This window comes from Aulostomus chinensis, chromosome 4, assembly GCF_037954235.1.
Source record: "Aulostomus chinensis isolate RoL2024-O1b breed Wild chromosome 4, RoL_Achi_v1.0, whole genome shotgun sequence".
Classification (NCBI taxonomy): domain Eukaryota; kingdom Metazoa; phylum Chordata; class Actinopteri; order Syngnathiformes; family Aulostomidae; genus Aulostomus; species Aulostomus chinensis.
Genome location: NC_141323.1, coordinates 22,386,958 through 22,406,181, shown reverse-complemented (window position 1 = coordinate 22,406,181; position 19,224 = coordinate 22,386,958). Strand labels below are relative to the sequence as shown.

The window sequence follows — 19,224 nt, the reverse complement described above, 5'->3', positions numbered from 1 at the left end:
GGACTTGACATAAACGCACAAACAGGTGAAGAAAATGAAAAATGGTTGCTTGTTAAAAGAAACAATCAGAAACGAAACATGAAGAAGTCGGAAGGAAAACTGCCGGAGGGAAATGCGAGAGCGGCTTCCGCAGCGACAGCGGGGGAAAGACGGCGAGCAGCGGCTGATTCAGAGGAGATGAGCGCTGGAGCCGGTCCACAGGCAACGAGAGCTGGTGGCCTGAAGAACAGAGCTGAAGACGTGGTTCCGAGAAGACCTGGGCAGCGAGGAGCTACTGGAGAGGCGGCGGAGAGTGAGAGAGAATTGGCGGCGGAAAGAGATGCGGCGTCTGGTGGGGAAAGGCAGCTGCAGCAGCGACATGGAGCGGCGAAATCTGCGGGTGGCGACCACAAGTATGACAGAGAACTGACGGTCAGTGTCGAGGTAACTGGGCAGGATGAAGTCCCAGTTCTCGAATTAATGAGATGCATAAGAGCACTGTGTGGAGGTTTAATAGCCTGTAGGGCGACAGGGCCGCAGAAATATGAAATTACCATGTCACACATCAAAGGGAAAGAGAGAATCCTAGATGGTTTCAAAATTGGGGACAACACAGTGCATGTCAAAGATCTGTGTAATGATGAACTCATGGTTTCTTTTTTAAGCTTACCAGCTTACATCAGAGATGAGGAAATTTTACAGAAGCTAGAAGGGTGGGGAGTCTCAGCGGCATCAACTATAAGGAGGAGGATGTGGCCGGGTACGCAAATTGCTGATGGGACGCGGTTTCTCAAAGTAAAGTTTACAGATAAAGTCCAATCTCTGCCTTATTCAGCACGGTTTGACACAGCAATGGGACCGGAATATTTCAGGGTCATACATGATAGGCAGGCTAGGGTGTGTAGGATGTGCCTCCAGCCGGGGCACATCCTAAGGGACTGTCCTGAGTTCTCCTGCCATAAGTGTGGTGTCCAGGGGCATTATGCAAGGGAGTGCAACAGGAAACCTAATAAGATACAGAAATGTGAGGTGTGTTGGAACAAAATTGATGAATGTAATTGTAATTATAGTGATGAGGATATTGTGGTGGAATCTGGATCTGAGGAGCTGTACAGTGAGATGGAAGGTTTAAGTGAGGGAGGAACGGAGGATGAGGAGGAAGATGACGAGGTGGGTAGTGGCGCCGCCAAGCAGGCTGCTGGTGAGGGTTACGCCCCTCAGAGAACCCAGAGCCCTCCTAAAGTGGTGCAGAGCCCAGGCACAAGGCTTGGTTCAAGTCTGAATGACATGAGCACTGACTCAGGCCCACAGCAGAGAGGAAAGGATGGAGGAGGAAACGGGTCCGAAAAGGAGCCGGAGCCTTCTCAACTCCTGGAATCAATGGAGGTGGGGGATACCCCAAGAGAATTGCAGCCGGCGGCAGCCACATCCACCAGGGTACCTACCTTAAATGTGCCCTCCACCTTCCCTCCTCAGAGTAGATCAAACAGTGACTCGGAAATGGACTTTGCCACAATAAAAAATATTCGGAAAAAGCACACCTCAATAAAAGATGCTGCGATGAAGAAAAAACAGAAGAAAGAAGGAGGGAGAGGTAAAAAATCTTGAGGGAAAATTGGCTGTTTAAAGGTTTTTTTTGGTCTGACCATGTTTCTGCTGCACTCCCTTAATGTCAATGGACTCCGCACTTATGGCAGGATGACCGCCATTTTACTTAAAAGCAAGTGTGACATTCTCTGCTTACAGGAGACAAGGTGGGAAGGGGATAGCGTGGCGGCAGCAAGCAAAATGTGGGGAGGAGATGTTTTTTTTCGCAACGGCACAAGTAAATCTTGTGGCGTAGCTATTTTAGTAAAAAAGACTATAAGTACCAATAGCAAGTTAATATATCATGACAAGAAAGGTAGAATACTTATTATAGATGTTTGCATAAACAATAGAACATACAGAATTGTTAACATATATGCCAGTAACTGTGAAAAGGAAAGGAAAATGTTTCTAAATAGTATAAGCAGATGGATAGATCATAGAACCATAATAATAGGAGATTTCAATATCGCATTAACTAAGGATGATATATCAATTAACAATGTATACAAGAATGACACAAGCAGAACTGAGCTATATAATTTAATGAATATTCACAATTTGACAGATGTATGGAGAATTCACAACCCATTCAAGAAAGAGTACTCCAGAAGACAGGTTGTGCAGGGAAAAATGAAACAAGCCAGAATAGATTTATGTCTAGCGGCCCCTGAAGCAACAAAACAGATCAATAAAATACAATATAATTATAACGCATGGAGTGATCACGCAACAATTGAGTGTTACTTGGGTGCTGCAGGAGGTTTCAGGGGGGGAGGTACCTGGTGCCTCAACTCCAGCCTCCTGGCAGATTCAACTTACGTTAAAAAAATCACAAAACTGCTTGATTATGCAAAAATTGAAATGAAAATAGAAAATAATTTTATAGAAAAGTGGGAAATTCTAAAGCAAAGAATTAAAAGAAGTAGTATAAATTATAGTAAAGAGAAAAAGTGGAGAGAGGAGCTGGAAGAAAATCGACTAAGAAAATTAATCAATCATGAAATAGCATTATTTGATAAAGAACCTAACAGAAACACAGAAAACTATGAATTATATAAAGCAAAACTAGGAAACATAGAAAAAATAAAATGCAGAGGTGCAATGATAAGAAGCAGAGTTAAAAATTTAGTAGAAGGAGAAAAATGCACCGCATATTTTTTGGGGCTCGAAAAGCAAAAACAAAACAAAACTATAATAGAAAAAATCAACGATATAACTGGAAAAGAATATGACGATCAAGAAAATATACTAAGAGTAACTACAGAGTTTTATAAAGAATTATTTGATAATGGATATAGCAATAGCGAAGAGGTAGACAAGTTGTTATCAAATATCCAAACTAGTATTTCAGTGGAGGATAAGGAATGGTCTGATGCACAAATTACTATTAATGAGATAAAGACGGCAATAGATAGCTTAAATAAAAACAAAAGTCCAGGGGTAGATGGTTTAACAGCAGAATTTTATATTTGTTTCAAAGAGCAGATAGCTCCCCTGTTGCTGTCATTGTACCACTCAATGGAACGGGAACAGAGAACATCCAATACATTCACTGCAGGAATAATTTCACTTATCTACAAAAATAAAGGTTCAAAACAGGATATAACAAACTATAGACCAATAAGTTTACTCAATACAGATTACAAGATACTGACCAAAACACTGGCAAACAGGCTTAAACTTACAATAGGGACCATTATTGGTAATACACAGGCATACGGCATACCAGATAGAGACATCATAGATACGATCCTTACAATAAAGGATACCGTCAGGACAATGGCAGCACAGGGGGGGTATCTGCTCGGAATTGATTTGGAGAAAGCATTCGACAGAGTAGAACATCTTTTCTTATATAAAACTTTAAAAAGATTTGGATACGGTGAAGGCTTTATTAAATGGATTAAATTATTATACGATAACGCATACAGTCAAATAAAGATAAATGGACAACTAACAGAAAAGATCAAATTAAAAAGATCGGTAAGGCAAGGATGCCCGCTTTCAGCTCTTTTATACAGTATTGTTGCTGAGCCACTAGCTTTAAGTATAATGAATGATAAGAATATTATAGGTATAAAAACATATAGAGACAAAGTCGTTAAAATAGCACAATTTGCGGATGATATCAATATAATGTTTAAAAATGAAGAAAATTTAAATTATATTATAAAACATCTAGAAAGATATGAAAAAGCATCAGGAGCTAAGGTTAACAGAAATAAGTCAGAAATGATGGAATTCGGTAAAAATAGTTTAAAAAATAATTGGGGTTTTAGCACTAAAGAATACAGGAAAATACTGGGTGTATACATTGGTAAAAATGAAGGGGAAGCCAGGGACTTAGGGTGGAGAGAACTTGTAAAAAAGGTAGAAAATACACTTAATTTATGGAGAAGTAGGGGTTTAAGCCTGAGAGGAAAGGTAATTGTCATCAATGCCTTAATACTGTCAAAAATTAATCATGTTTTGGGGGCCTGTGAGCTACCGCAGTGGGCACTAAATTCGCTCAATGAAGCGATCTCCTCCTTCCTTTGGAGGGGAAAGGGAAATTCGATCGCTCATCGGGTGATAATTGCTAATAAAAGGGAGGGGGGATTAGGACTAATTGACATCAGTGCAAAAAAAGATGCACTCAGGGCCAAATTAGTTAGAAATTTTCTCGATTCGAACAGGCAGTACCCCTGGGAGGACACAATGGCGGGCTACCTGGCTGAGTACGGGGAGGGGGAGAAACTCCCTCTTTATCACCTCCTTCCTGGGAAAAGCCATGGCTCGCTACCGATGTTCTACCAGGAGGTGCTAGAGGCATGGGGCAAATTCCTGCCCCACCTCAGGCCTAAGTGCAGTCAGAAAAGTCATGTGCTGCAGTTACCTTTTCTCGAAAGCACCTTTTTCACACACAATGGTAGGACACTTAAATGCAGGGCACTTCAGCAACATAATATAACAAGGGTCGGTCAAGTGGTGGGGGAAAGGGGTCTGTTCAGTCTCAGGAAAGTCACAACCCAACTCAAAAAAACAGGGACACCGTGCAGAAAGGATTACCTAAATGGACTAGGTAACAAAATCAACAGAAACATAACCTCACTGTGGAGAAACTTAATCATCACGGACAAATCGAGAGCAGACCCCGAACTCCCACCGCTTGAGCTTGTCACACAGTACACAGGGAAAGAGCTGTCACAGGTGAAAACAAAGGACTGGTACACCATAGGGATTAACTCAATTAAACGCACTCCAAAAGCAGAAAAACACTGGGCACAATTATTCAAGGGAATACCGATAGGAAAAATCTGGCAAAACCTTAACATACCTTACATGGACAGCAATACTTTCAAGCTAGAATTCAATATCAGACACAGGAGAATTTTCACAGGAATCAAATTACACCAGATTAATAAGGAAAACTACAGTAGGACATGCCAAATCTGCAATAAAGAACCGGAAGACCAGGAGCATCTATTCATCAACTGCAAGGAATCGGATAAATTCAGGAATTTCATCAGGATGCTACTGCAAGAGCACTGCAATTTCAGTTTGACAGATGAAACACTATGGACATGGACTCTTCTCTTTGGTACAACACTGAAACAAAAGGATCAGAACAGGACTCTCATAAATACCATACTCACTTTTGCAAAAAAATCAATATGGACAACTAGAAACTACGCTCTCTATGAAAAGAAGAAAATAAACATATTTGGGGTTTTTTACACAACACTCTTGACGCACCTACAAATCTTACATGACATGGACAAGGATATTTTTGAAAACACTTTCTGCAGGAAAAACACATTTTTCAACATAGCAAATGGCAAAATTGAAATAAACAAGATTGACAATGGTATGTTTTCTCTTCAAATTCCCAGCTAAGTAGTCTCTTTTTTTTATAAAGCAAAGTATTTTTCAAATTTAATAAAGGGGTGAGCAAATTGGGTGGTTTATGTTTTTGGTGTGTTTAACATTTCATTTTGATAAAATTTCATTTAAAAAAAAAAAAAAAAAAAAAAAAAATTGTGTGTGTGACACTTCACGACAGGAATTTGTTCTTTTTAGTCCCATGAGTTTTTTTTTGTCTCTCTTTAATTTTTATTTATTTTTTTTTGGAATGACCTGCATTGCTCCAGTGGCTGGAGGCACATAGTGTTGGTTTATTTGTCTAAATTTAACTTAATTAAAAAAAAAAAAAAAAAAAAAAAAAAAAAAAAAAACTCTGATGGTGTTTTCATCAAGTTCGAGGTGTATCAAGGGTGGGGGTTTTTTTTTGGTAAGATTTCTTTCCTGAAGGAATTTATTTTTTATATAATTGTTAAATTTTGTCATGTAAATAAGAATGTACAGTTGGTAAAAATGTATGATGTATTTTTGATAATAAAAGACAAAAAAAAAAAAAAAAAACACGCCCGATCTCGTCTGTTCTCGGAAGCTAAGCAGGGTTGGGCCTGGTTAGTACTTGGATGGGAGACCGCCTGGGAATACCAGGTGCTGTAAGCTTTTTTGTTTCATTGTGAGGAAAGGGCAGCTTTGAGTGTTTGGGGACCAGCATGAGCGAGCTTCCCTCACACACCTTTTCTTGAAGCGCCCACCACAGCTTTGGAATGGAATGTCATGCAGTGGTTAATTTGAAGTAGACAGATGGCAGATGCAGTACTTTTCTATAGATGACATCAACATTCTTTTCTTTTATTGACAGGACACCGATTTGGCGTGTGAAAAGACCCTGAGGCTGTTGCGCATCACTTTTTTTCTGAGGTTGTAAATTGTGTGAAATGGATATAGAGCCCATGTGTGTCAGAGTCAAAGGCTTATGGCCATACTACTCTGAACACGCCCGATCTCGTCTGATCTCGGAAGCCAAGCAGGGTCGGGCCTGGTTAGTACTTGGATGGAAGACCGCCTGGGAATACCAGGTGCTGTAAGCTTTTTTATTTCTTTGTGAGGAAAGGGCAGCTTTGAGTCTTTGGGGACCAGCATGAGCGAGCTTCCCTCACACACCTTTTCTTGAAGTGCCCTCCACAGCTTTCGAATGGAATGTCATGCAGTGTGTAATTTGAAGTAGACAGATTGCAGATGCAGTACTTTTCTCTAGATGACATCAACATTTTTTTCTTTGTATTGACAGGACAACTATTTGGTGTGTAAAAAGACCGTGAGGCTGTTGCACATCACATTTTTTTTGAGGTTGTAAAGTGAGTGAAATGGATATAGAGCCCATGTGTGTGAGAGTCAAGGGCTTACGGCCATACCACTCTGAACACGCCCGATCTCATCTGATCTCGAAAGCTAAGCAGGGTCAGGCCTGGTTAGTACTTGGATGGAAGACCGCCTGGGAATACCAGGTGCTGTAAGCTTTTTTATTTCTTTGTGAGGAAAGGGCAGCTTTGAATCTTTGGGGACCAGCATGAGCGAGCTTCCCTCACACACCTTTTCTTGAAGCGCCCTCCACAGCTTTGGAATGGAATGTCATGCAGTGGTTAATTTGAAGTAGACAGATGGCAGATGCAGTACTTTTCTCTAGATGACATCAACATTCTTTTCTTTTATTGACAGGACACCTATTTGGCGTGTGAAAAGACCCTGAGGCTGTTGCGCTTCACTTTTTTTCTGAGGTTGTAAAGTGAGTGAAATGGATATAGAGCCCATGTGTGTAATAGTCAAGGGCTTACGGCCATACCACTCTGAACACACCCGATCTCGTCTGATCTCAGAAGCTTAGCAGGGTCGGGCCTGGTTAGTACTTGGATGGAAGACCGCCTGGGAATACCAGGTGCTGTAAGCTTTTTTGTTTCATTGTGAGGAAAGGGCCGCTTTGAGACTTTGGGGACCAGCATGAGCGAGCTTCCCTCACACACCTTTTCTTGAAGGGCCCTCTGCAGCTTTGGAATGGAATTTCATGCAGTGGTTAATTTGAAGAAGACAGATGGCAGATGCAGTACTTTTCTCTCGATGACATCAACATTCTTTTGTTTTATTGACAGGACACGTATTTGGCGTGTTAAAAGACCCTGAGGCTGTTGCGCATCACTTTTTTTCTGAGGTTGTAAATTGTGTGAAATGGATATAGAGCCCATGTGTGGCAGAGTCAAGGGCTTACGGCCATACCACTCTGAACACGCCCGATCTCGTCTGATCTTGGAAGCTAAGCAGGGTCGGGCCTGGTTAGTACTTGGATGGAAGACCGCCTGGGAATACCAGGTGCTGTAAGCTTTATTATTTCTTTGTGAGGAAAGGGCAGCTTTGAATCTTTGGGGACCAGCATGAGCGAGCTTCCCTCACACACCTTTTCTTGAAGCGCCCTCCACAGCTTTGGAATGGAATGTCATGCAGTGGTTAATTTGAAGTAGACAGATGGCAGATGCAGTACTTTTCTCTAGATGACATCAACATTTTTTTCTTTTATTGACAGGACACCTATTTGGCGTGTGAAAAGACCCTGAGGCTTTTGCGCTTCACTTTTTTTCTGAGGTTGTAAAGTGAGTGAAATGGATATAGAGCCCATGTGTGTAATAGTCAAGGGCTTACGGCCATACCACTCTGAACACACCCGATCTCGTCTGATCTCAGAAGCTTAGCAGGGTCGGGCCTGGTTAGTACTTGGATGGAAGACCGCCTGGGAATACCAGGTGCTGTAAGCTTTTTTGTTTCATTGTGAGGAAAGGGCCGCTTTGAGACTTTGGGGACCAGCATGAGCGAGCTTCCCTCACACACCTTTTCTTGAAGGGCCCTCTGCAGCTTTGGAATGGAATTTCATGCAGTGGTTAATTTGAAGAAGACAGATGGCAGATGCAGTACTTTTCTCTCGATGACATCAAAATTCTTTTGTTTTATTGACAGGACACCGATTTGGCGTGTGAAAAGACCCTGAGGCTGTTGCGCATCACTTTTTTTCTGAGGTTGTAAATTATGTGAAATGGATATAGAGCCCATGTGTGTCAGAGTCAAGGGCTTACGGCCATACCACTCTGAACACGCCCGATCTCGTCTGATCTCGGAAGCTAAGCAGGGTCGGGCCTGGTTAGTACTTGGATGGAAGACTGCCTGGGAATACCAGGTGCTGTAAGCTTTTTTGTTTCATTGTGAGGAAAGGGCAGCTTTGAGTGTTTGGGGACCAGCATGAGCGAGCTTCCCTCACACACCTTTTCTTGAAGCGCCCTCCACAGCTTTGGAATGGAATGTCATGCAGTGGTTAATTTGAAGTAGACAGATGGCAGATGCAGTACTTTTCTCTAGATGACATCAACATTCTTTTCTTTTATTGACAGGACACCTATTTGGCGTGTGAAAAGACCCTGAGGCTTTTGCGCTTCACTTTTTTTCTGAGGTTGCAAAGTGAGTGAAATGGATATAGAGCCCATGTGTGTAAGAGTCAAGGGCTTACGGCCATACCACTCTGAACACGCCCGATCTCGTCTGATCTCGGAAGCTAAGCAGGGTCGGGCCTGGTTAGTACTTGGATGGCAGACCGCCTGGGAATACCAGGTGCTGTAAGCTTTTTTGTTTCATTGTGAGGAAAGGGCAGCTTTGAGTGTTTGGGGACCAGCATGAGCGAACTTCCCTAGCACACCTTTTCTTGAAGCGCCCTCCACAGCTTTCGAATGGAATGTCATGCAGTGTGTAATTTGAAGTAGACAGATTGCAGATGCAGTACTTTTCTCTAGATGACATCAACATTCTTTTCTTTGTATTGACAGGACACCTATTTGGTGTGTAAAAAGGCCGTGAGGCTGTTGCACATCACATTTTTTTTGAGGTTGTAAAGTGAGTGAAATGGATATAGAGCCCATGTGTGTGAGAGTCAAGGGCTTACGGCCATACCACTCTGAACACGCCCGATCTCGTCTGATCTCGGAAGCTTAGCAGGGTCGGGCCTGGTTAGTACTTGGATGGAAGACCGCCTGGGAATACCAGGTGCTGTAAGCTTTTTTGTTTCATTGTGAGGAAAGGGCCGCTTTGAGACTTTGGGGACCAGCATGAGCGAGCTTCCCTCACACACCTTTTCTTGAAGGGCCCTCTGCAGCTTTGGAATGGAATTTCATGCAGTGGTTAATTTGAAGAAGACAGATGGCAGATGCAGTACTTTTCTCTCGATGACATCAACATTCTTTTGTTTTATTGACAGGACACCGATTTGGCGTGTGAAAAGACCCTGAGGCTGTTGCGCATCACTTTTTTTCTGAGGTTGTAAAGTGTGTGAAATGGATATAGAGCCCATGTGTGTGAGAGTCAAGAGCTTACGGCCATACCACTCTGAACACGCCCGATCTCGTCTGTTCTCGGAAGCTAAGCAGGGTTGGGCCTGGTTAGTACTTGGATGGGAGACCGCCTGGGAATACCAGGTGCTGTAAGCTTTTTTGTTTCATTGTGAGGAAAGGGCAGCTTTGAGTGTTTGGGGACCAGCATGAGCGAGCTTCCCTCACACACCTTTTCTTGAAGCGCCCACCACAGCTTTGGAATGGAATGTCATGCAGTGGTTAATTTGAAGTAGACAGATGGCAGATGCAGTACTTTTCTATAGATGACATCAACATTCTTTTCTTTTATTGACAGGACACCGATTTGGCGTGTGAAAAGACCCTGAGGCTGTTGCGCATCACTTTTTTTCTGAGGTTGTAAATTGTGTGAAATGGATATAGAGCCCATGTGTGTCAGAGTCAAAGGCTTATGGCCATACTACTCTGAACACGCCCGATCTCGTCTGATCTCGGAAGCCAAGCAGGGTCGGGCCTGGTTAGTACTTGGATGGAAGACCGCCTGGGAATACCTGGTGCTGTAAGCTTTTTTATTTCTTTGTGAGGAAAGGGCAGCTTTGAGTCTTTGGGGACCAGCATGAGCGAGCTTCCCTCACACACCTTTTCTTGAAGTGCCCTCCACAGCTTTCGAATGGAATGTCATGCAGTGTGTAATTTGAAGTAGACAGATTGCAGATGCAGTACTTTTCTCTAGATGACATCAACATTTTTTTCTTTGTATTGACAGGACAACTATTTGGTGTGTAAAAAGACCGTGAGGCTGTTGCACATCACATTTTTTTTGAGGTTGTAAAGTGAGTGAAATGGATATAGAGCCCATGTGTGTGAGAGTCAAGGGCTTACGGCCATACCACTCTGAACACGCCCGATCTCATCTGATCTCGGAAGCTTAGCAGGTTCGGGCCTGGTTAGTACTTGGATGGAAGACCGCCTGGGAATACCAGGGGCTGTAAGCTTTTTTGTTTCATTGTGAGGAAAGGGCCGCTTTGAGTCTTTGGGGACCAGCATGAGCGAGCTTCCCTCACACACCTTTTCTTGAAGCGCCCTCTGCAGCTTTGGAATGGAATTTCATGCAGTGGTTAATTTGAAGAAGACAGATGGCAGATGCAGTACTTTTCTCTCGATGACATCAACATTCTTTTCTTTTATTGACATGACACCGATTTGGCGTGTGAAAAGACCCTGAGGCTGTTGCACATCACTTTTTTTCTGAGGTTGTAAATTGTGTGAAATGGATATAGAGCCCATGTGTGTCAGAGTCAAAGGCTTATGGCCATACTACTCTGAACACGCCCGATCTCGTCTGATCTCGGAAGCTAAGCAGGGTCGGGCCTGGTTAGTACTTGGATGGAAGACAGCCTGGGAATACCAGGTGCTGTAAGCTTTTTTATTTCTTTGTGAGGAAAGGGCAGCTTTGAGTCTTTGGGGACCAGCATTAGCGAGCTTCCCTCACACACCTTTTCTTGAAGTGCCCTCCACAGCTTTCGAATGGTATGTCATGCAGTGTGTAATTTGAAGGAGATAGATGGCAGATGCAGTACTTTTCTCTAGATGACATCAATATTTTTTTCTTTTATTGACAGGACACCTATTTGGCGTGTGAAAAGACCCTGAGGCTTTTGCGCTTCACTTTTTTTCTGAGGTTGCAAAGTGAGTGAAATGGATATAGAGCCCATGTGTGTGAGAGTCAAGAGCTTACGGCCATACCACTCTGAACACGCCCGATCTCGTCTGATCTCGGAAGCTAAGCAGGGTTGGGCCTGGTTAGTACTTGGCTGGGAGACCGCCTGGGAATACCAGGTGCTGTAAGCTTTTTTGTTTCATTGTGAGGAAAGGGCAGCTTTGAGTGTTTGGGGACCAGCATGAGCGAGATTCCCTCACACACCTTTTCTTGAAGCGCCCTCCGCAGCTTTGGAATGGAATGTCATGCAGTGGTTAATTTGAAGTAGACAGATGGCAGATGCAGTACTTTTCTCTAGATGACATCAACATTCTTTTCTTTTATTGACAGGACACCGATTTGGCGTGTGAAAAGACCCTGAGGCTGTTGCGCATCACTTTTTTTCTGAGGTTGTAAATTGTGTGAAATGGATATAGAGCCCATGTGTGTGAGAGTCAAGGGCTTACGGCCATACCACTCTGAACACGCCCGATCTCGTCTGATCTCGGAAGCTTAGCAGGGTCGGGCCTGGTTAGTACTTGGATGGAAGACCGCCTGGGAATACCAGGTGCTGTAAGCTTTTTTTTTTCATTGTGAGGAAAGGGCAGCTTTGAGTGTTTGGGGACCAGCATGAGCGAGCTTCCCTCACACACCTTTTCTTGAAGCGCCCTCCACAGCTTTCGAATGGAATGTCATGCAGTGTGTAATTTTAAGTAGACAGATTGCAGATGCAGTACTTTTCTCTAGATGACATCAACATTCTTTTCTTTGTATTGACAGGACAACTATTTGGTGTGTAAAAAGACCGTGAGGCTGTTGCACATCACATTTTTTTTGAGGTTGTAAAGTGAGTGAAATGGATATAGAGCCCATGTGTCTGAGAGTCAAGGGCTTACGGCCATACCACTCTGAACACGTCCGATCTCGTCTGATCTCGGAAGCTTAGCAGGGTCGGGCCTGGTTAGTACTTGGATGGAAGACCGCCTGGGAATACCAGGTGCTGTAAGCTTTTTTTTTTCATTGTGAGGAAAGGGCCGCTTTGAGTCTTTGGGGACCAGCATGAGCGAGCTTCCCTCACACACCTTTTCTTGAAGCGCCCTCTGCAGCTTTGGAATGGAATTTCATGCAGTGGTTAATTTGAAGTAGACAGATGGCAGATGCAGTACTTTTCTCTCGATGACATCAACTTTCTTTTCTTTTATTGACAGGACACCTATTTAATTTGAAGTAGAAAGATGGCAGATGCAGTGTACTGGGCTTCTCTCTACTCCTCTCTCTCCTCCTATATGTGTCATACATTAATTATACTCATAGGTATTACTAACTTGTCTCCTTCTCTGGAGCCTTTTTGGCTCCTCTCATTCCAGATCTGGGTGCTGCTGGAGGAGGCTGCAGAGCTGAAGAGGCTCAAGCTGCCACCCGTAGCTCCACCTACTCACATCACCGTCTTTCCATCAGTCTCTCTCTCTCTTTATCTCTGTCCCTCTCTTTCCTTCTACATATCCGTCTTCCTCCATTATCTGTTTTGTTCCTGTTCTCTTTCCCCCCAATCGGTCAAAGCAGAAGGCCGTCCCCATTGAGCCTGGATCTGCTCGATGTTCCTGCCTGTTAAAAGGAAGGTTTTTGTCGCCGCTTTTGCAGGATGTGCTTGCTGATGGAGAATTGTTGGGTGTAGATTCATTGAAGCAGTTTGGTACTGGACCTGCTCTACCTGTAAAGTGTCATGAGATAAGTTTTGTTGTTATTTGGTGCAATATAAATAAAATTAACTTGACCAGTGTCATTTGTGGTCTTTCGTTAATTGCATGCCACATGAAATTATTATTAGTCACTTTTATCTCACATTTGACCTGCAGCTACAGTCTCACAGTGGCAAGACGAGAACACTTCTACTTCTGATGATAACAGTTTGTTCAACAATGAACTTCATCCAGTACCATGTTGTTAAACACTGGAACACCAGCATAGCACCTGAACAGGGACTTTAACCCTGGACCCTCAGATTAAAAGTCTGATGCTCTACCGTCTGAGCTACTCAGGCTCTTCCTTCAGCATTTAGACAGGAAAAGAAACACCTGTGAAGGTCAAACTGCTGCTTTCTTGACTTGTTCAATCCTCCATGTTCTAGTCCACCATGCTTTTGATTGGTTCTGATTCTCTGTGGCAAAATCCAACAAGAGGCTCCAAAAATGTCTTGAATGTCATAAGAATGCACAGGACAAGATGTTCGTTTCCTTCATGTCTGCAGTTCCTCCACTGGAAAGTAAAGTCAATGCTGTTCCTCTGCTGAAACCTGGGATCGGACCAGGGACCTTTAGATCTTCAGTCTAACGCTCTCCCAACTGAGCTATTTCAGCTCTGAGGGAGGGCCCTGCTTCTCTCATTTTATAATCTCTTCCACTCTCACTAGAACTTAGAGAGGATTTGAGCTTCTGAAGTCATGACACATTGAACAGTTCGACAGGACCATTTTTGATGAATGTCTGAATCAAACAAGCCTCTTTTGTTTGTCTTCTTCCCAGTTGCCTCAACATTGTGTGAGCCAATAATTCCACATCTGTACCAGACACACCTCTGGTTGGTGGGTTTTATGGATCTTTCTGTTCTAACAGTGTCTTTTATCTTAAATATGCCACTTTCACATGAAAACATCAATAACAGGACAATATCAAAACTATTATTGCTGCTGTTGCTGTTGTTGGTTGTGTGTCTGTCTTCCATCCCCCTGTCCCCCTGTCTTTCTCTCTGCTTGTCTTTCACCCTCATCTTGTTCCCATCTTTTTGTCATTCTCTCCCTCATTTCTCTCTGTCTTTTGTCTTTTCTTCTCTATATTTGTCTTCTGCTGCTCCAGGATCAGCTCCTATCACACAGTGGTCCAGAACCATTATGAAGCCTGATCATGAATGTGAGCAAAGCTCTTAGAACAGGCCTGCTGCCACCACAACTAAGATCCTGCAGGTCACTAGAAACTCCAGTGTCCAGCTGACAAGTGGACTTTCCTCTGATCTGTGGTGGTGCTGAGTTTAGCAAACATCTCCAACAAGAAGATGAAGGAGGCCATCAACTCCTCCAAGCTCAACATCTATACTGGCTTTACTGGGAGATCAGGAGGTCAAAGCAGATCTTCACCCTCCACCTCAGATGGTTTCTACTCACAGAGATGAGGGACCAGTTCAAACCAGCTACCTGGAGCTCCCTTAAGCCATTGTCCCCATCAGCTAACATCTGGATCTGGACCTGCACCGGTGCTGATTTGTGTCTTGAGTCCCCAGAGTTTGTTGAACCAGAGAAGCTTCAACTGGTGACGGTCGTACAACCAAGCGTGAAGGTGAGCCTGCATTGTCTGATCTGGAGCTAACAGGGGAATTAGCAAGTGCTCTGACTGTTCTAGAGTTGCTGCTTAGTTGAATTTGAATTTATTTGTTGAAATGTTCCAGTTTCTATGAGGTCAGGGAAGATTGGTGTGGATCTAAAGGTCCCTGGTTGGATCCCAGGACATTGTTTTGGCTCATTTGAACATTTTCAAACCCTCGTTGCTCAGATTTTACATGAATTTGATCATGACTTTTGGACAAATGTCTTGTTTATTAATTAAATAATCACTTCAGTTATGAATTTAGTGAGTCACCCAGACTTGGTCAATAACAAAAATAAGTCTGGTTATTATTCAGTTTCCAGTCAGTAGGGACACACGCACACACACACACACACACACACACACACACACACACACAGCCTGTCTTTGGTATAAAATGGTCTGTCACGTTCACGTTGGAAGATTTCTCTGACTCAATTGTGAATAAAGAGATTCTTCATCTGACACCTGAGTCTTGATCCACTGATTCCTCTGATCCACCTCTTTCTGCTCCAACAAGGCTGACATGGATCAGGTGGGTCCATGTCATCCAATCAGTAGGTTTCTCTTCTCAATTAATTTTCTTCATCCCAGTTTAGATTGATTCTTCTCAGCCTCATGAAGGAGCATCTGATCAGGTGTTTGACTGCTTGTTGGTTGTAATTCCATAGATTTTAATCTCAGATGTTATAGAATTAATAAGAACATCTTAAAGACCTTTGTCCAACACTTGAAACTCACCTGTCTGTGGAGGCCCAACTGGCCTTTGGTCGTGAGGTGGTGGATGCATGTGAATGAAATGAGGCTCGTGTTGCTGTGAGGAGCCACTAGAGGGAGACACCTGTCGTTCCTCCCAGCTGACAATGAGGCTTCACAGCTGCATTTGAAGCTGTCCTTTATGAGTCACAACTGTCTTGAGCTCAGGAGCCAAACTCACCGAAAAAATATGCAAGTGGCTTTGGACAAAAGCGTCTGCTCAATGAAATTGTAGGATTGTAGAATTCTATAAATGTATAATATAATTGTAGAAATGCTCTCTCTCACCACTCCCCAAAGTCTGTGCCAGGGTCTCTGGCCAGTGGTCAATGGCTCCTATCACCTGCCCAGGATGGATCCAGCTTGCTTGTCTTTGTAATTCTGCACTTATTAGAGACCTGGAAACAAAGGAATGCGGAAAAAGAGAAAATAGGACCTCACACAAATGGGCTTGTGACACAATTTTAAAGAGTTGTGTCAATGTGAATCTTTTACAAATGTGTGTGTGAATGTGGTTGTTGTGGCCGAGTGGTGAAGGCGATGGACTAGAAATCCATTGGGGTCTCCCTGCTCAGGTTGGAGTCCTGCCAACAACGTTAAAGTGTTGATGTTCTGGAGGAGACAACATCTGATCTTTTTAGATCCACGAGTCAAAGGTTTTCTTTAAAGTGCTGCAGCAGCTGAGGATGAGGGAGAGACAGAATTTCAAACCATCTTCGTGAGGACATTTTGAAAAATGATGATATTTGCCACAGTTATTATTGACTTGGAACACTGCAAAAATATCCCCTCTCCAAAAACCCTCCTCTTCAACTTTGTACCCAAGTTGTCTCCTCATCAGGCACCACAGTGTCCAGGATGTTCAGTCAAAAAGTCATTAATGATTTTAAAAATGTCCATCAAACACAAAATAAGGCTTCAAATAGGTAAAATCACCATCTGTAGACTGGACCAATATGCTGATGTGATCCTTTGATTAGTTTAGGATCAGTCAGAGATCAAAGACTGAAGCAGGAGATCAATGCTCAGAACCCAGAGATCAAAGACAGAATTCAGACATCAGAGAAAGAATTCAGACATCAAACACATACCTGATGGAGGCTCCACCCCCCCCAGACAGTTTCCATGTAAGTCGTAAGTTTTATTTTTAAAGCGCCAAATCACAACAAGTGTTATCTTCTTTTTATTCTTTTTATTAAAGATTGAAGCTCCATACAAGACAGTTTGTAGACAAGAACATCACAGCCTGGGAAGCTTTCACTTCTTTTGATGGACAGCTTTGATTTCAGGTTCTACCTCTGTAAAATTGAAAGTAAAGTAAATGAAGCACCTGTGAAGGTAAAACTGATGATGTCATGACTTGTTCAGTCCTCCAACGTTAAAGTCCAACAAGCTTTTGATTGTCTCTGATTCTCTGTGGCAAAATCCAACAAGAGGAAACAGAAAATCTTGAGGTTGTCTCACTTTTTTTTTTTAAAGAAACTCTGCATAGGACAGTGATAGGATGCTTGTTTCCTTGGATGAAAAAGTCTGGTACTCTCATCTTCTTAAACATTTACTTGTTCAATCAGGACAAGAGAATCTGAGCTTGGATGTCATTTTGTAGTAAAAGGTGAATTAAACTTGTAAACATCAGCTGGTGTTCACTCTGATGATGTGTCGATGGTCTGTATTCTGCCTTCTGTAGCACGATGCTGCTGGGAAGAAGCCTGATTATGTCAGAGTTGTGTTCAGTGGCTCCTGCTGGGTCCATTTCTGACAAATAGGCTCCAAAGAGTTCAGGTGTTTAAAAGCTCAGGGTTGCTGTCAGCAGACAAGGTGGCCGAGTGGTTAAGGCGATGGACTGCTAATCCATTGTGCTCTGCACGCGTGGGTTTGAATCCCATCCTCATTGTGAGCGACTCTGGTTTCTACTCCAACATTATGGAATTACTGTGAGGCTTTTAACTGACACAGATACCAGTTGAGTCAACTTCCCTTTCACAACCTGACCAAAACAACTCAGACACCCAGAGCTCACATGTGTCAATCACCTCTGTAGAAGGTCCCGCCCCCACAGAGCTATAAATCCTCCCATCAGTGAAGAAAACTGAAGACGCCTCTTGGATGAGAGCTGAAGCATCTTCAAGAAACCTGAAACAGTCCACTTGGTACATTTAAATAATTCTACAATTTCTTTCAGCTTTCGTCCAAAGCCACGTGCATGTATCACATGTATATAATATATATGTGATACTCTTTCATCTACTCATGAACCAAAAATGCAGTCTAATACCAGTAAATTTGTGCAGAAAAATGTCATTTGTGCTCCTTCTTTTATTTATTTGTTTATTTAGTATTTTTTAATGTATTTTCTTTCAATTCACATTTTGTCCATTAACTTCATAATCACTCTTCACAGTCGCCATCTCATCACATGACTAAAGTTTGGGTTCTGTATTGGTGGTAAAATATCCTTCCATGCCCCTCACTAGTTTGCACACAGAAAAGCATATTTTACTGGTTTCAAATCTCTTAGTGTGTTCTCTCTCTTAAACCAGCTGTGGCAGCTTTCATTGTGTGATTGATTTTAAAATATAAATATGGAACAGAACCATTGGAAGAAGATGTCAGGACATTTGAAGGAATGTAAATCTCCTCTTGAAATGTTGCAGTGTGCAGCTGAGACTCTCTGGCAGTGGCACAAGGAGCCACAATGGCAGAACCTGGACCCTCCTGGAGGAGAACCACAGGTGAGGGCCTTCTTGGCTCCAGATTGATGGAAATCAAGTGTCTGAGGCTGTTAGCAGCCATGAAGTTGATCTGGTTGGGCACTGGTATTTTTTCTTGCTGCAGCTCAGGAGTGATTCAGGAGAAGAGTTTCAGAACAGCCAAGGTTGGGGACTGGAATTTTCAAATTTCCCCTGGAACCAGACAAACTTGGGAGGTAAAACCTCCAATCATAGCCACTCAGATGCAGCAGCAGAAAGAAGCTGTCATCTACCCTGACAGTCAGAGCATCAAGTCAAGAAAACATCAACCATCTTGTAGTTCCAAACCTTCACCTGTCAGATTCAGCTACTTCTTATTGTGGGACTTTAAATTTGAACACAATGGAATTTGGACAAGGAGTTTTCCTTCAAGTCAGAACATCATCGTCCAGCCTCCAACCAGAGGTCCATCAGTTATCATGGGAGCCACATGTGGAGTCTGGATTCTTTTCTAGAATGTGACGGCAATGACAGTCCTGCCAAGTGACATCACTGACATGAATGGATGACTTCAGTCACATGAATGGATGACTTCAGTCACATGAATGGATGGCTTCAGTCACGTGACTGGATGACTTCAGTCACATGACTGGATGATTTGAAAATTTTGTTGTGGGCCTCTGGACCTTTTTTAAATCAGTAGTTGACCACAGGTAGCTTAGCCAACTGTTAACTAATTAACTTTTAGTCCAGACAAAGAATGTGGGTTGACAGTTATTCATACACAGTCTTTGGTTTCAGATGCAGCCTCAACTGAGACTCCTGGTTCAGAGGATGGGTTTGTTTGCTGTCAGGTTGCCACCTTTTAGAAATGAAAATCAGGGACGCCCACCACGGCTCCTGGGGGCCATGACCACCAGGGGCCTGACTCCCATGAGGTG

General features: G+C 43.0%; 1 long non-coding RNA gene, 15 other non-coding genes and 1 pseudogene across 16 annotated transcripts in view; 16 read left to right on the top strand and 1 right to left on the bottom strand.

Annotated features, from left to right (window-relative positions):
• LOC147263668 (uncharacterized) overlaps positions 1 to 13,009 on the top strand; it is a 58,464-nt gene extending 45,455 nt beyond the window's left edge. Inside the window, exon 4 of the long non-coding RNA XR_015112637.1 lies at positions 12,825 to 13,009. This is a non-coding gene — a long non-coding RNA (uncharacterized LOC147263668). The remainder of the gene's footprint in view (positions 1 to 12,824) is intronic.
• Positions 6,376 to 6,494, top strand: LOC147263683 (5S ribosomal RNA). The gene has a single exon (XR_015114338.1). It is a non-coding gene; the product is annotated as a 5S ribosomal RNA (ribosomal RNA).
• Positions 6,805 to 6,923, top strand: LOC147263682 (5S ribosomal RNA). The gene has a single exon (XR_015114617.1). It is a non-coding gene; the product is annotated as a 5S ribosomal RNA (ribosomal RNA).
• Positions 7,233 to 7,351, top strand: LOC147263681 (5S ribosomal RNA). The gene has a single exon (XR_015114679.1). It is a non-coding gene; the product is annotated as a 5S ribosomal RNA (ribosomal RNA).
• LOC147263680 (5S ribosomal RNA) lies at positions 7,661 to 7,779 on the top strand. Its single transcript, XR_015113321.1, has one exon. It is a non-coding gene; the product is annotated as a 5S ribosomal RNA (ribosomal RNA).
• LOC147263679 (5S ribosomal RNA) lies at positions 8,089 to 8,207 on the top strand. Its single transcript, XR_015114678.1, has one exon. It is a non-coding gene; the product is annotated as a 5S ribosomal RNA (ribosomal RNA).
• On the top strand, positions 8,517 to 8,635 carry LOC147263678 (5S ribosomal RNA). Its single transcript, XR_015113242.1, has one exon. It is a non-coding gene; the product is annotated as a 5S ribosomal RNA (ribosomal RNA).
• On the top strand, positions 8,945 to 9,063 carry LOC147263677 (5S ribosomal RNA). The gene has a single exon (XR_015112888.1). It is a non-coding gene; the product is annotated as a 5S ribosomal RNA (ribosomal RNA).
• Positions 9,374 to 9,492, top strand: LOC147263676 (5S ribosomal RNA). Its single transcript, XR_015113751.1, has one exon. It is a non-coding gene; the product is annotated as a 5S ribosomal RNA (ribosomal RNA).
• LOC147263675 (5S ribosomal RNA) lies at positions 9,802 to 9,920 on the top strand. Its single transcript, XR_015112794.1, has one exon. It is a non-coding gene; the product is annotated as a 5S ribosomal RNA (ribosomal RNA).
• On the top strand, positions 10,230 to 10,348 carry LOC147263674 (5S ribosomal RNA). The gene has a single exon (XR_015114511.1). It is a non-coding gene; the product is annotated as a 5S ribosomal RNA (ribosomal RNA).
• LOC147263673 (5S ribosomal RNA) lies at positions 10,659 to 10,777 on the top strand (annotated as a pseudogene).
• Positions 11,087 to 11,205, top strand: LOC147263672 (5S ribosomal RNA). The gene has a single exon (XR_015115302.1). It is a non-coding gene; the product is annotated as a 5S ribosomal RNA (ribosomal RNA).
• LOC147263671 (5S ribosomal RNA) lies at positions 11,515 to 11,633 on the top strand. Its single transcript, XR_015115209.1, has one exon. It is a non-coding gene; the product is annotated as a 5S ribosomal RNA (ribosomal RNA).
• Positions 11,943 to 12,061, top strand: LOC147263670 (5S ribosomal RNA). The gene has a single exon (XR_015113750.1). It is a non-coding gene; the product is annotated as a 5S ribosomal RNA (ribosomal RNA).
• On the top strand, positions 12,372 to 12,490 carry LOC147263669 (5S ribosomal RNA). The gene has a single exon (XR_015114885.1). It is a non-coding gene; the product is annotated as a 5S ribosomal RNA (ribosomal RNA).
• A 756-nt stretch (positions 13,010 to 13,765) lies between the features above and the next one.
• Positions 13,766 to 13,838, bottom strand: trnaf-gaa (transfer RNA phenylalanine (anticodon GAA)). Its single transcript has one exon. It is a non-coding gene; the product is annotated as a tRNA-Phe (tRNA).
• Positions 13,839 to 19,224: the final 5,386 nt, after the last annotated feature.